Below are 13,080 nucleotides of genomic sequence, written 5' to 3' on the forward strand. Positions count from 1 at the left end.
TCAATTAATTGTGCAATTAATCTCACTGTTAAACAATAACAGAATGCCATTTATTTGAATATTTTTGGATGTTTTCTACCTTTTCAAATATATTGATTTCAAATTACAACATAGAATACAAAGTGTACAGTGCTCACTTTATATTTATTTTTGATTACAAGTATTTGCACTGTAAAAAAACAAAAGAAATAATATTTTTCAATTCACCTAATACAAGTACTGTAGTGCAATCTCTATCATGAAAGTTGAACTTACAAATGTAGAATTATGCACAAAAACCGCTGCATTCAAAAATAAAAGAATGTAAAATTTTAGAGCCTGCAAGTCCACTCAGACCTACTTCTTGTTCAGCCAATCACTCAGACAAACAAGTTTGTTTACATTTGCAGGAGATAATACTGCCTGCATCTTGTTTACAATGTCACCTGAAAGTGAGAACAGGCATTCTCATGGCACTGTTGTAGCCAGCGTCGCAAGATATTTATGTGCCAGATGCGCTAAAGATTCATATGTCCCTTCATGCTTCAACCACCATTCCAAGGGACCCACATTCATGCTGATGATGGGTTCTGCTCGATAACAATCCAAAGCAGTGTGGACTGAAGCATGTTCATTTTCATTATCTAAGTCAGATGCCACCAGCAGACGGTTGATTTTCTTTTTGGTGGTTCGGGTTTTGTAGTTTCCGCATCAGAGTGTTGCTCTTTTAAGACTTCTGAAAGCGTGCTCCACACCTGGTCCCTCTCAGATTTTGGAAGGCACTTCAGATTCTTAAACCTTTGCTTGAGTACTGTAGATATCTTTAGAAATCTCACATTGGGACCTTCTTTGTGTTTTGTCAAATCTGCAGTGAAAGTGTTCTTAAAATGAACATGTGCTGGGTCATCATCCGAGACTGCTATAATATGAAATATATGGCAGAATGTGGGTAAAACAGAACAGGAGACATACAATTCTCCCCCAAGGAGTTCGGTCACAAATTTAATTAACACATTTTTTTTAATGAGCTTCATCAGCTTGGAAGCATGTCCTCTGGAATGGTGGCCGAAGCATGCAGGGGCATATGAACGTTTAGCATATCTGGCACGTAAATACCTTGCAATGCCAGCCATAAAAGTGCCATGGAAACACCTGTTCTCACTTTCTGGTGACACTGTAAATAAGAAGAGGGCAGAATTATCTCCTGTAAATATAAGCAATGTAAGCAAACTTGTTTGTCTTAGTGATTGGCTGAACAAGAAGTAGGACTGAGTGGACTTGTAGGCTCCAAAGTTTTACATTGTTTTGTTTTTGACTGCAGTTATGTAACAAAAAAAAAATCTGTATTTTTAAGTTGCATTTCATGACAGAGATATTGCACTACAGTACTTGTATGAGGTGAATTGAAAAATACTGTTTCTTTTGTTTATCATTTTTACAGTGCAAATATTTGTAATAAAAATAATATACACTGATATGAATTACAACACAAAATACAATATATATGAAAATATATAAAACATCAAAAATATTTAATACATTTCAATTGGTATTCTATTGTTTAACAGTGCGATTAAAACTGCGATTAATCATGATTAATTTTTTTAATCACAAGTATTTTTTTTGAGTTAATCATACGAGTTAGCTGTGATTCATCAACAGCCCTACTTTAAACCGATTAATACATGGGGAGCTTTGGGTGCACAAAGATTGTAGGATCAAGATCTTAGCCTGCATATAATATACAACAGACTTGTTTCTCCCATTGGATAAGACAGCCCTAATATTCCCCTGCTAAGAAATGAGCTTATCTTTCTGCATGGCATCATCACTAAAGAAAAGCATATAGCTCATTATTTACCAAATATTGTCCACAGAGCTGGCCCCAGAAAACTGCCATGAATTTAGATACTTGTTCATATCATCACAAAAAAGAGTTACTCTTAAAATTACAAAATTAAAATTGGCACCACAAGTACTCCTTTTCTTAAAATTACAAGATTCTTATCATTGATGAAACAATATTCAGCATTCAATAGGGACATACCAGGTAGCTGTCACAGTGCTGGAGATGTTTTACCTCATGCATACCAGATACATTAGGCAACATAGAAGCAATTGAAATAATTGAAATCCCTTATGTTAAATCTGCCATAATTATTAATCACTCAGAACTAGAAGTAGGCTAAGCAGTAAAGTTCATATCCAGATATCAGATTCATAACCTGATTCTCAACCAAACATCTTCAAAGTTTAGGAGTGTTTGGATCCAAGGTTTTGGTTATACTCACTGTAGAGAAAAGGACCAGTTGTGAAGTTCAGAGCTGTATCCAAACTTCCTCAAAATTCAGTGGTGTTTGGATACAGGCTCACTTTTACTTAGCCATATAAGCAAGAGCAAGTGTCTGTGCTTAACCTACATTTGATAGGACTGATGATATATTCCATCTGCCCTTTCCTGCAGTAATTCTTTACAGTTTTTCATTTTAATCCCCATTCTTTAAGTTTAATTATTTATTTGTATTGTGGTAGCACCAAGCGGCTCCAGTCATGGATCAGGATCCTATTGTGCTAGGCACTGTAGAAACACAGTTTGATCCAAAACACCCGCATTGATGATCAGTCCTTGGAGATTAATGGAATTAGAAAGGTTACAGAGAGCTCTGAGGGAGCATTTTGTTCTATGATAGACTACTCCCTCAGTGGTCAGGTAGAACATTAATATACTCTTTTTGTCCACCATTGATGAGGTGTCCCCTTCTCTGGCTTAGTTCTCACAGGTTACACTCTTTTGTGGATGATCTGCAAGCAAGTAAGAGAGAAGACAGCTAAAGCACTGGGGGTAGGAGTCCCATGCCAAGGTTGATCAATTGCAGTTAAAAGATTTGTTAAACTCTTATCCTTATGAGTTAGACCTAGCAAAGGTCATAAAAGGCAATAAGCAGGAGTTCTTTAATTACACTAGGAGCAAGAAAAAGATGAAGGAAAGTGTAAGTCCTCTATCTAGCAGAAAATGAGAACTAATAACCAATTGACATGGAGAAAGATGAGGTGTTTAATGCCTATTTTGCTTGTCATCATTGAAAAGGTTAAGGGGGTCCAGGTACTCAACAAAAGTAATATTAAACAACAAGATCGAAGGAATACAAGCCAAAATAGGCAAAGGACAGATTAAAGAATATTTAGATACTTTAGATGTATTAAAGTCAGCAGAGCCTGATGAAATTCATCCTAAGGTACTTAAGGAACTAACTGAAGCAATCTCAGAACTGCTAGTTATCTTTGAGAACTGATGGTGGATGAGTGATGTTATTTTGCTGGAATGCAGTGTCTGCAATGTCTAGTACTGCACTGTGGCAGATCCTACAGTAATGAGTAATGTACAAGAACATTATATATAAAAAGAATAATATTGTTGGGGTCCATGCCTAGCCAATGGGTTTCAGATACATTATTTCAGCACTGGAAATTGTGTTTGACAGCCTGGCGGTCTCCAAAAAGATAGATTAATAGCAATTAATAAACAATTTTTTCCACCAAAATGAAATACATCTGATCCTTTTCCTAGGGATGTACAGGCACAGGACTTGCTGGTATGAATTCCTTTGGTTGGATGCAGTGATATTTAAGATACATACTGCAATCTCCTATAACTGGCTCAATGTCTTTGTTCATATTTGATTTGCAATAAAGATTCATGAGCCAGTTTGTTTGGGGTTTTTCTGTTTCCTTGCATGTTATTTATTATTCCAAAATGTATACAAAATTCAGATGCAAACACATTGCCTGGGTAATGCCCGTCTTTGTGGACAAATAGGTTATTACATGCATTTGTCTCAGATTAGTAAACGACCAGCCCAAAGCTGTGATAACAGATAAAAGCTGGGCACCACTTGCCCTGCAGAGTGGAATGTCTAACCCAAACCATATCAGAGCAGTGTAATAAGATAAAAAAAGTGATCAGGAAGAGATCTTGATCATTTAAATGCAACATGTTCATCTACAAATCAAATTAAAGCTGAAGATGATAGCAGAAGAATAAAGGGGGATAGGTATAGGGGAGGGCCAGGATCCCATTTCAAAAAGAAAAGGAGTACTTGTGGCACCTTAGAGACTAACAAATTTATTAGAGCATAAGCTTTCGTGAGCTACAGCTCACTTCATCGGATGCATTTGGTGGAAAAAACAGAGGAGAGATTTATATACACACACACAGAGAACATGAAACAATGGGTTTATCATACACACTGTAAGGAGAAAAGGAGTACTTGTGGCACCTTAGAGACTAACAAATTTATTAGAGCATAAGCTTTCGTGAGCTACAGCTCGCTCTAATAAATTTGTTAGTCTCTAAGGTGCCACAAGTACTCCTTTTCTTTTTGCGAATACAGACTAACAGGGCTGCTACTCTGAAAACTGTAAGGAGAGTGATCACTTAAGATAAGCCATCACCAACAGCAGGGGGGGGAAGGAGGAAAACCTTTCATGGTGACAAGCAGGTAGGCTAATTCCAGCAGTTAACAAGAATATCAGAGGAACAGTGGGGGGTGGGGTGGGAGGAAGAAATACCATGGGGAAATAGTTTTACTTTGTGTAATGACTCATCCATTCCCAGTCCCAAATGCATCCGATGAAGTGAGCTGTAGCTCACGAAAGCTTATGCTCTAATAAATTTGTTAGTCTCTAAGGTGCCACAAGTACTCCTTTTCTTTTTGCGAATACAGACTAACACCGCTGCTACTCTGAAACCTGTGATCCCATTTCAGTGTATGTCCCCAGGGTGAGAGTGTTCTTTCAGATTCAGAGAGCTTCCAGAAAGAGAGAGGGATAAGAGTGATTCTGTTTTTGCAGCTGCCTGACTGTCTGCATCCTCGGAGAAATGAAATAAAAGGGCATCACAGCAGAAGGGCAGGTATTTTTGCTTGGGGCTGGTAAAAGGTGCTTGGATGATAGCTGTGGAAACAGAAGCCTTTACCTTATTTAGGGTTTACATTCAGCACAGACAGTGACAGTGTAGGTATTCCCATGCTGAACCTCACCCAGATCTAGAGGAACCACCTCAAGTCTCAGACCACGTAACTACTTCTCTTCCTGATCCCTTGTGTATTTTTTTCCTTAGCAAATGTCTCCTCTATTTGGTTTAGCAAGATCACATTCTCAGGGGATTTCTTTCTTCCCCAGAATGCTGCTATGGTATTATAGTGGGCAGCTACCTATACACATGAAAGAAAGGATCTCCCCTCACTGTTACTGATTTCATGTGGTGGAAACTTCAAAAGTAACATCTAGTATCCCATGGCAGTTCACCCTGAGTTATTTTATATGCTGAGAGACCTCAGACCAAAAATGCTGAATCTTAGGGCAACGTTACCAGATATTAGGGGTGGGGATGACAGTTTAGTACTTCTGAAAAGTGCCAGGTTGATCCTGGAGACTGAAGCCGTGTCGTGACATGAAGAGCAAGTACAGCAGAGACAGTGGCAGTGCAAGTTTCCCTACTTACGTATCAGTATAGAATCACAGAAGATTAGGGTTGGAAGAGATCTCAGGAGGTCACCTAGTCCAACCCTGCCCTCACAGGACCACCCCTGGCAGGAAGTAGAGTTCAGCCATCATACCCATTTGATCCTTGGCCTCTCTGCTTACTAACAATGGTGATGATCAGTGCCAGCTGGTGCGTCCAAACCACAAAACCCATGTTCACTAGGTAATGGACTGAAGCTACCAATCTCATTTCATATAGATACACTACACCAGTGGGTTGGGCACTAGCCTTGAACTTGGCAGAAGTGGGTTCAATTCCCTAGCCTGTCACAAAGTTCCTGTATCACCTTGGGCAAGTCACTTAGTCTCTCTGTGCCTCAGTTTCCAATTTGTAAGATTGGGATAACATGCCTCAAAGGGGTTTTGCGAGGATAAGTACATTAAAGATTATGAGGTTCTCACACATTATGGTGATGGGAGCCACCTACATTCTTAAGAAAGATTAATGGATGTACCCACGTGCATACATTTTTCTAATACCTGGCCACTGGTCTTCCAGAAATTTTTAAAATTTACATATGTACTCAAATAATATTGGTATCTTCACATACATTGATGTTTTTGATGCAAGAATCTAAACTTTCCTAGTCTTTGTTCTTAAGGAAAATTACCAACATTCCTTCCCATGCCAGCACATAGCTTAACCGGATGTATAGTTGAGCCAGTGTTTCTGGTGTTTCAGCTCCTAGAGGTCTATGAAATGTCTCGAGAAATTAATTTCTTGTAAAGCAGACACAGGTACTGTGATTATTTCCACTATCAGAAGCATCTTCCTTCTAGTGATGGTGACATTTAAATAGAGAAAGGAGGACTCATTTAATTCAGACCAAAAACTTCTAAAAGAATCACAATGTCCCATATGGTACAGTTTAACCAGCATTTTGGAGGCTCCCCCCCCCCCCCGCCCCTGAAGGATAATACTAAATCTTTATCCAACCAGGATAGTAACAATATTAATGAACTACATTATTATGAGAAGGGAAGAGACATCAAACTGCAGACATTTTTACACTGCTAGATGACTTGTTGTGACCATGTCTGGTTTGTGGGTTAAAGAAGTTTCAGTACCACATAATCTAGAATGTGTCCATTAAATACTATCATTTTGACTTGAATGTGAGTAAGATGGTCATTGCAAGAAGTGGTCTGGAAAGAGTTTCTTCTACAGTTACAGGCAAATTGCAAAATTAACAGTAAAATGGAGTCAAGTTTAGAAATAATTAATAACATTTATTATACACAGATTCACGTTCAAAGCACTTTACAACCAATTAAGCATTCCTCACACCACTCCTGTGAGGTGTTATCAGCCCTGTTTTGCAGAGTGGGAACCTGAAGCAATAAGATGGAAATGACTTGACCAAGGCCACAGAGTGAGCCAGTGACAGAGCCAGGATTAGCATTCATGGCTGTCTGACTACCAACGCTGTACTTGATACCGGGCTGTGGGTAAATTTAGCAATGCAATGAGCTGTGGTTAAGGCACTAGACTGGGGCTCAAGAGATGTGAACTATATTCCTGGATCTGCTACAGACTTTCTTGTGACCCTGGAAAAGGTATTTCACTGTGCCTCAGTTCCTTATCTGTAAAATGGGGATGGTAATAATTCATGAATTTACCAATGTAACATCCTATATTTATGTCCGGGGCTAAGATGCTGTGGTAACAAGGCCACAGAAATGCCTACACATTTTTACAACATTCTTTTCTGCCCCTAGGAAATCCCCTGATACTCCTTAGCTTGCCCAAGACTTTTTAGCTTGCTCAAGGTACATCAATCTGCAGCAGCATTGGACTAGAAAAGTCATGCAACCCACAAGAGCTGTGAAATCTCTGATTGCAAAAATGAATGTTAAGATGGATTTCCCAAACCAGGATGTTCAAAAGGATTTCACAGAATGGGAAAGTAAACTTCTTAAAAGTAAATTAAAACTTAGCTGCTAAATGAGCACACACCATGGTGGGGGGGGGCATATAGAACAAATTTCTGTGTTTAACTCAAATTTCATTTTAGGGTTACAGCTCACCTTTAAATAATGTGTGTTTATTTTATATTTGCAGTGTTGTTGTAGTTGTGTTGGTTCCAGGATATTAGAAAGGTGAGTGAGGTAATATCTTTTATTGGATCAACTTCTGCTGGTGATAGAGACAAGCTTTGAGCTTACACACAACTCTTCTTCAGGTCTGGGAAACTAACTCAGAGTGTCACTGCTAAATACAAGGTGAAAGAGATTGTGTAGCCTCAACAAATTCTTTCATAACAATGACGACACCACTCACAACTACCACAATCCCACCAACAATCACAAGAAGAAAATCATCTGACCAGACATCAAAGAGAAGATGAATGCACACTCTTAATCATTACATTGATTGACTGTGAAATCATTAAACATCACATCCACCACAATCTCTCCACTGCCAAGAAGACAGATACACAGTCCCTGAATAATGACAGGTTTCAGAGTAGCAGCCGTGTTAGTCTGTATTCGCAAAAAGAAAAGGAGTACTTGTGGCACCTTAGAGACTAACAAATTTATTAGAGCATAAGCTTTCGTGAGCTATAGCTCACTTCATCGGATGCATTTGGTGGAAAAAACAGAGGGGAGATTGATATACACACACACAGAGAACATGAAACAATGGGTTTATCATACACACTGTAAGGAGAGTGATCACTTAAGATAAGCCATCACCAGCAGCAGGGGCAGGAAAGAAGGAAAACTTTTCATGGTGACAAGCAAGGTAGGCTATTTCCAGCAGTTAACAAGAATATCTGAGAAAAAGTGGGGGGTGGGGTGGAGGGGAGAAATAACATGAGGAAATAGTTTTACTTTGTGTAATGACTCATCCATTCCCAGTCTCTATTCAAGCCTAAGTTAATTGTATCCAGTTTGCAAATTAATTCCAATTCAGCAGTCTCTCGTTGGAGTCTGGTTTTGAAGCTTTTTTGTTGAAGGATAGCCACTCTCAGGTCTGTAATCGAGTGACCAGAGGGATTGAAGTGTTCTCCAACTGGTTTTTGAATGTTATAATTCTTGACGTCTGATTTGTGTCCATTCATTCTTTTACGTAGAGACTGTCCAGTTTGACCAATGTACATGGCAGAGGGGAATTGCTGGCACATGATGGCATATATCACATTGGTAGATGCGCAGGTGAATGAGCCTCTGATAGTGTGGCTGATGTGATTAGGCCCTATGATGGTGTCCCCTGAATAGATATGTGGACAGAGTTGGCAACGGGCTTTGTTGCAAGGATAGGTTCCTGGGTTGGTGGTTCTGTTGTGTAGTGTGTGGTTGCTGGTGAGTATTTGCTTCAGATTGGGGGGCTGTCTGTAAGTAAGGACTGGCCTGTCTCCCAAGATCTGTGAGAGTGATGGGTCGTCCTTCAGGATAGGTTGTAGATCCTTGATGATGCGTTGGAGAGGTTTTAGTTGGGGGCTGTAGGTGATGGCTAGTGGCGTTCTATTATTTTCTTTGTTGGGCCTGTCCTGTAGTAAGTGACTTCTGGGTACTCTTCTGGCTCTGTCAATCTGTTTCTTCACTTCAGCAGGTGGGTATTGGAGTTGTAAGAATGCTTGATAGAGATCTTCTAGGTGTTTGTCTCTGTCTGAGGGGTTGGAGCAAATGTGGTTATATCGTAGAGCTTGGCTGTAGACAATGGATCGTGTGGTATGATCTGGATGAAAGCTAGAGGCATGTAGGTAGGAATAGCGGTCAATAGGTTTCCGATATAGGGTGGTGTTTATGTGACCATCGCTTATTAGCACCGTAGTGTCCAGGAAGTGGATCTCTTGTGTGGACTGGTCCAGGCTGAGGTTGATGGTGGGAGCCATCCACAGCCTCAGAAACAACTCTGACATCATAATCAAAAAGGCTGACAAAGGAGGTGCTGTTGTCATCATGAATAGGTCGGAGTATGAACAAGAGGCTACTAGGCAGCTCTCCAACACCACTTTCTACAAGCCATTACCCTCTGATCCCACTGAGAGTTACCAAAAGAAACTACAGCATTTGCTCAAGAAACTCCCTGAAAAAGCACAAGAACAAATCCGCACAGACACACCCCTAGAACCCCGTCCTGGGGTATTCTATCTGCTACCCAAGATCCATAAACCTGGAAATCCTGGATGCCCCATCATCTCAGGCATTGGCACCCTGACAGCAAGATTCTCTGGCTATGTAGACTCCCTCCTCAGGCCCTACGTTACCAGCACTCCCAGCTATCTTCGAGACACCACTGACTTCCTGAGGAAACTACAGTCCATTGGTGATCTTCCTAAAAACACCATCCTGTCCACTATGGATGTAGAAGCCCTCTACACCAACATTCCACACAAAGATGGACTACAAGCCATCAGGAACAGTATCTCCGATAATGTCACGGCTAACCTGGTGGCTGAACTTTGTGACTTTGTCCTCACCCATAACTATTTCACATTTGGGGACAATGTATACCTTCAAATCAGCGGCACTGCGATGGGTAGTCGCATGGCCCCACAGTATGCCAACATTTTTATGGCTGACTTAGAACAACGCTTCCTCAGCTCTCGTCTCCTAATGCCCCTACTGTACTTGCGCTACATTGATGACATCTTCATCATCTGGACCCATGGAAAAGAAGCCCTTGAGGAATTCCACCATGATTTCAACAATTTCCATCCCAGCATCAACCTCAGCCTGGACCAGTCCACAAGCTTATGCTCTAATAAATTTGTTAGTCTCTAAGGTGCCACAAGTACTCCTTTTCTTTTTACAGTCCCTGAAGTCTGACTACGTGATAGGGATCAAACCAGCAGACAAAGAGGGCACCATTGTAGTCCTCAACTGTGATGACTACGTTAATGAGGCCAATCAACAACTCTCTGATACTACCTACTATAAAGACCTCAAAGAAGACACTACAAAACAATTTACCCAGGAATGTAAGGATATCATCAAATCTTTCCCCAAACAACCCCAAGACAAACTCGACAAACTCATCCCCCACAAACACATCACCACACTCATCCTTTTCATCCTCACTCATAACAATTTTACATTCAGCAATACTTTGTCCAGACCATGGGAACAGCTCTGGATACTAGGATGACCGCCCAATAAGCCAGCTCTTCATGGGCCACCTTGAAGAAGAATTTCTGGACAAATGCACCACAAAATTAATGATATACCTGTAATACATCAATGATATTTTCATCCTCTGGACAGACAACAAACTGCCTCATAGATTTCCACCACAACTTCAACCACCACCACCCATCCATTAAATTCCTTCTGGAACACTAGCATCAACTTCCTGGACACCAAAATCAGCTTCAACAATGGAACCCTACAGACAACTGTGATGCTGTATGATTGAAATGTGACCATGTATATCACTATTGCTACCATTGTTAGACAATTACAACAAAACTTGTACAAAGTATGCCATGTAAGGTGTCAATGGAAAAGTTATGATTTGCAAAGTGTGATTATTCTATTTATATGCATGTATCTGAAGTTATGAATATTGGCTATACATCTGTATCCCAAATGTGTTTGTTCCTGGGATAACACCCATCAGGTAAAAATCTACATTGAAACCAGACAGCTTTGTGTTGATGGTTCCTCAAAGGCAATTGACTTGCACAATGGGCCACAGAAGAAACTTGTCCCAACCAGAAAGTCTTCCTGTGGTTGCCTTAGCCTCCAAGTTGGCAATGGCTACTCCTGTGAGTCATCAAAGCCATGTAAGTGCATGTGACTTGCTCATGTGACCGTGAATGCCACCTTGTGCCTGTACTTTTCCACAAACTATGTTGTGGGCTTTGTTTGGAACAGTAAAATTCCATCCACATGGCAGAGGGTATAAAAGACCCTGGAAACATCTCCATTTTGTCTTCATATCCTGCTTCATTTCTCTGAACTGGATTTCTAATAACAAAGTTCTAAACAAGGACTGATGACCCCAAATCTGTTTGGGTAATTTCCAGAGAGATTTTGCAAACTAGCAGTTTATTCCATTACAGCTTCAACCCTGATATACGAACTTTGCAATCGTAGAATCAGAACTGGTAGGGACCTCGAGAGGTTATCTAGTCCAGTCCCCTGCACTCATGGCAGACCAATGGTTTTCAAACTTTTTGTATTGGTGACCCCTTTCACACAGCAAGCTTCTGAGTGTGACACCCCTCCCCCCCTTATACATTAAAAATGGGAGGGGTAATTTAATTTAATGGGGGCTGGAATCTGTCAGCCCCAAAGAGTTGACAGCTCATGACCCCCATGTTAGCACCTTGTGACCCCCTGAGAGGTCATGACCCCCAGTTTGAGAACCCCTGATCTAGACTATTCTTGACAGGTGTTTGTCTAACCTGCTCTCAAAAATCTCCAATTATGGAGATTCCACAACCTCTTTAGGCAATTTATTCCAGTGGTTAGCCACTTTGACAGTTAGGAACTTTTTCCTAATGTCCAACCTAAACAGCCCTTTCTGCAATTTAAGCCCATTGCTTCTTGTCCTATCCTTAGAGGTTAAAGAGAACAATTTTTCTCTCTCCTCCTTGTAACAATCTTTTATGTACTTGAAAACTTATGTCCCCTCGCAGTTTTCTCTTTTCCTGACTAAATAAACCTAGATTTTTCATTCTTCCCTCATAGGTCATGTTTTCTAGACCTTTAATGGTTGTTTTTCTTCTCTGGACTTTCTCCAATTTGTCCACATCTTTCCTGAAACATGGCACCCAGAACTGGACACAGAACTCTAATTGAGGCCACAGTAGCATGGAGTAGAGCGGAAGAATTACTTCTTGTGTCTTGCTTACAACATTCCTGCTAATATATTCCAGAATGAAGTTTTCTATTTTTTAAAGTATTATATTATTCACGCATATTTAACTTGTAATCCACTATGGGCCTGTCAAGGTTTCTTCCCCACTCTGAACTCTAGGATACAGATGTGGGGACCTGCATGAAAGACTCCCTAAGGTTATTCTTACCAGCTTAGGTTAAAAACTTCCTCAAGGTACAAACTTTGTCTTGTCCTTGAACCCTATGCTGCCACCACCAAGCGTTTTAAACAAAGAACAGGAAAAGAGCCCACTTGGAGACGTCTTCCCCCAAAATATCCCCCCAAGCCTTACACCCCCTTTCCTGGGGAAGGCTTGATAAGAATCCTCACCAATTGGTACAGGTGAACACAGACCCAAACCCTTGGATCTTAAGAGTGATGAAAAATCAATCAGGTTCTTAAAAGAAGAATTTTAATTAAAGAAAAGGTAAAAGAATCACCTCTGTAAAATCAGGATGGTAAATACCTTACAGGGTAATCAGATTCAAAACATAGAGAATCCCTCGAGGCAAAACCTTAAGTTACAAAAAGACACAGCTTATTTTACCAGCCATTAAACAAAAGAAAATCTAATGCATGTTTTAGCTAGATTATTTACTAACTTTACAGGAGTTGTAAGGCTGCATTCCTGATCTGTTCCCGGCAAAAGTAACACACAGACCCTTTGTTTCCCCCCCCACCCCCCCCCGCAGATTTGAAAGTATCTTGTCCCCTCATTGGTCATT

This window comes from Dermochelys coriacea, chromosome 3 (assembly GCF_009764565.3).
Source record: "Dermochelys coriacea isolate rDerCor1 chromosome 3, rDerCor1.pri.v4, whole genome shotgun sequence".
Lineage (NCBI taxonomy): Eukaryota > Metazoa > Chordata > Testudines > Dermochelyidae > Dermochelys > Dermochelys coriacea.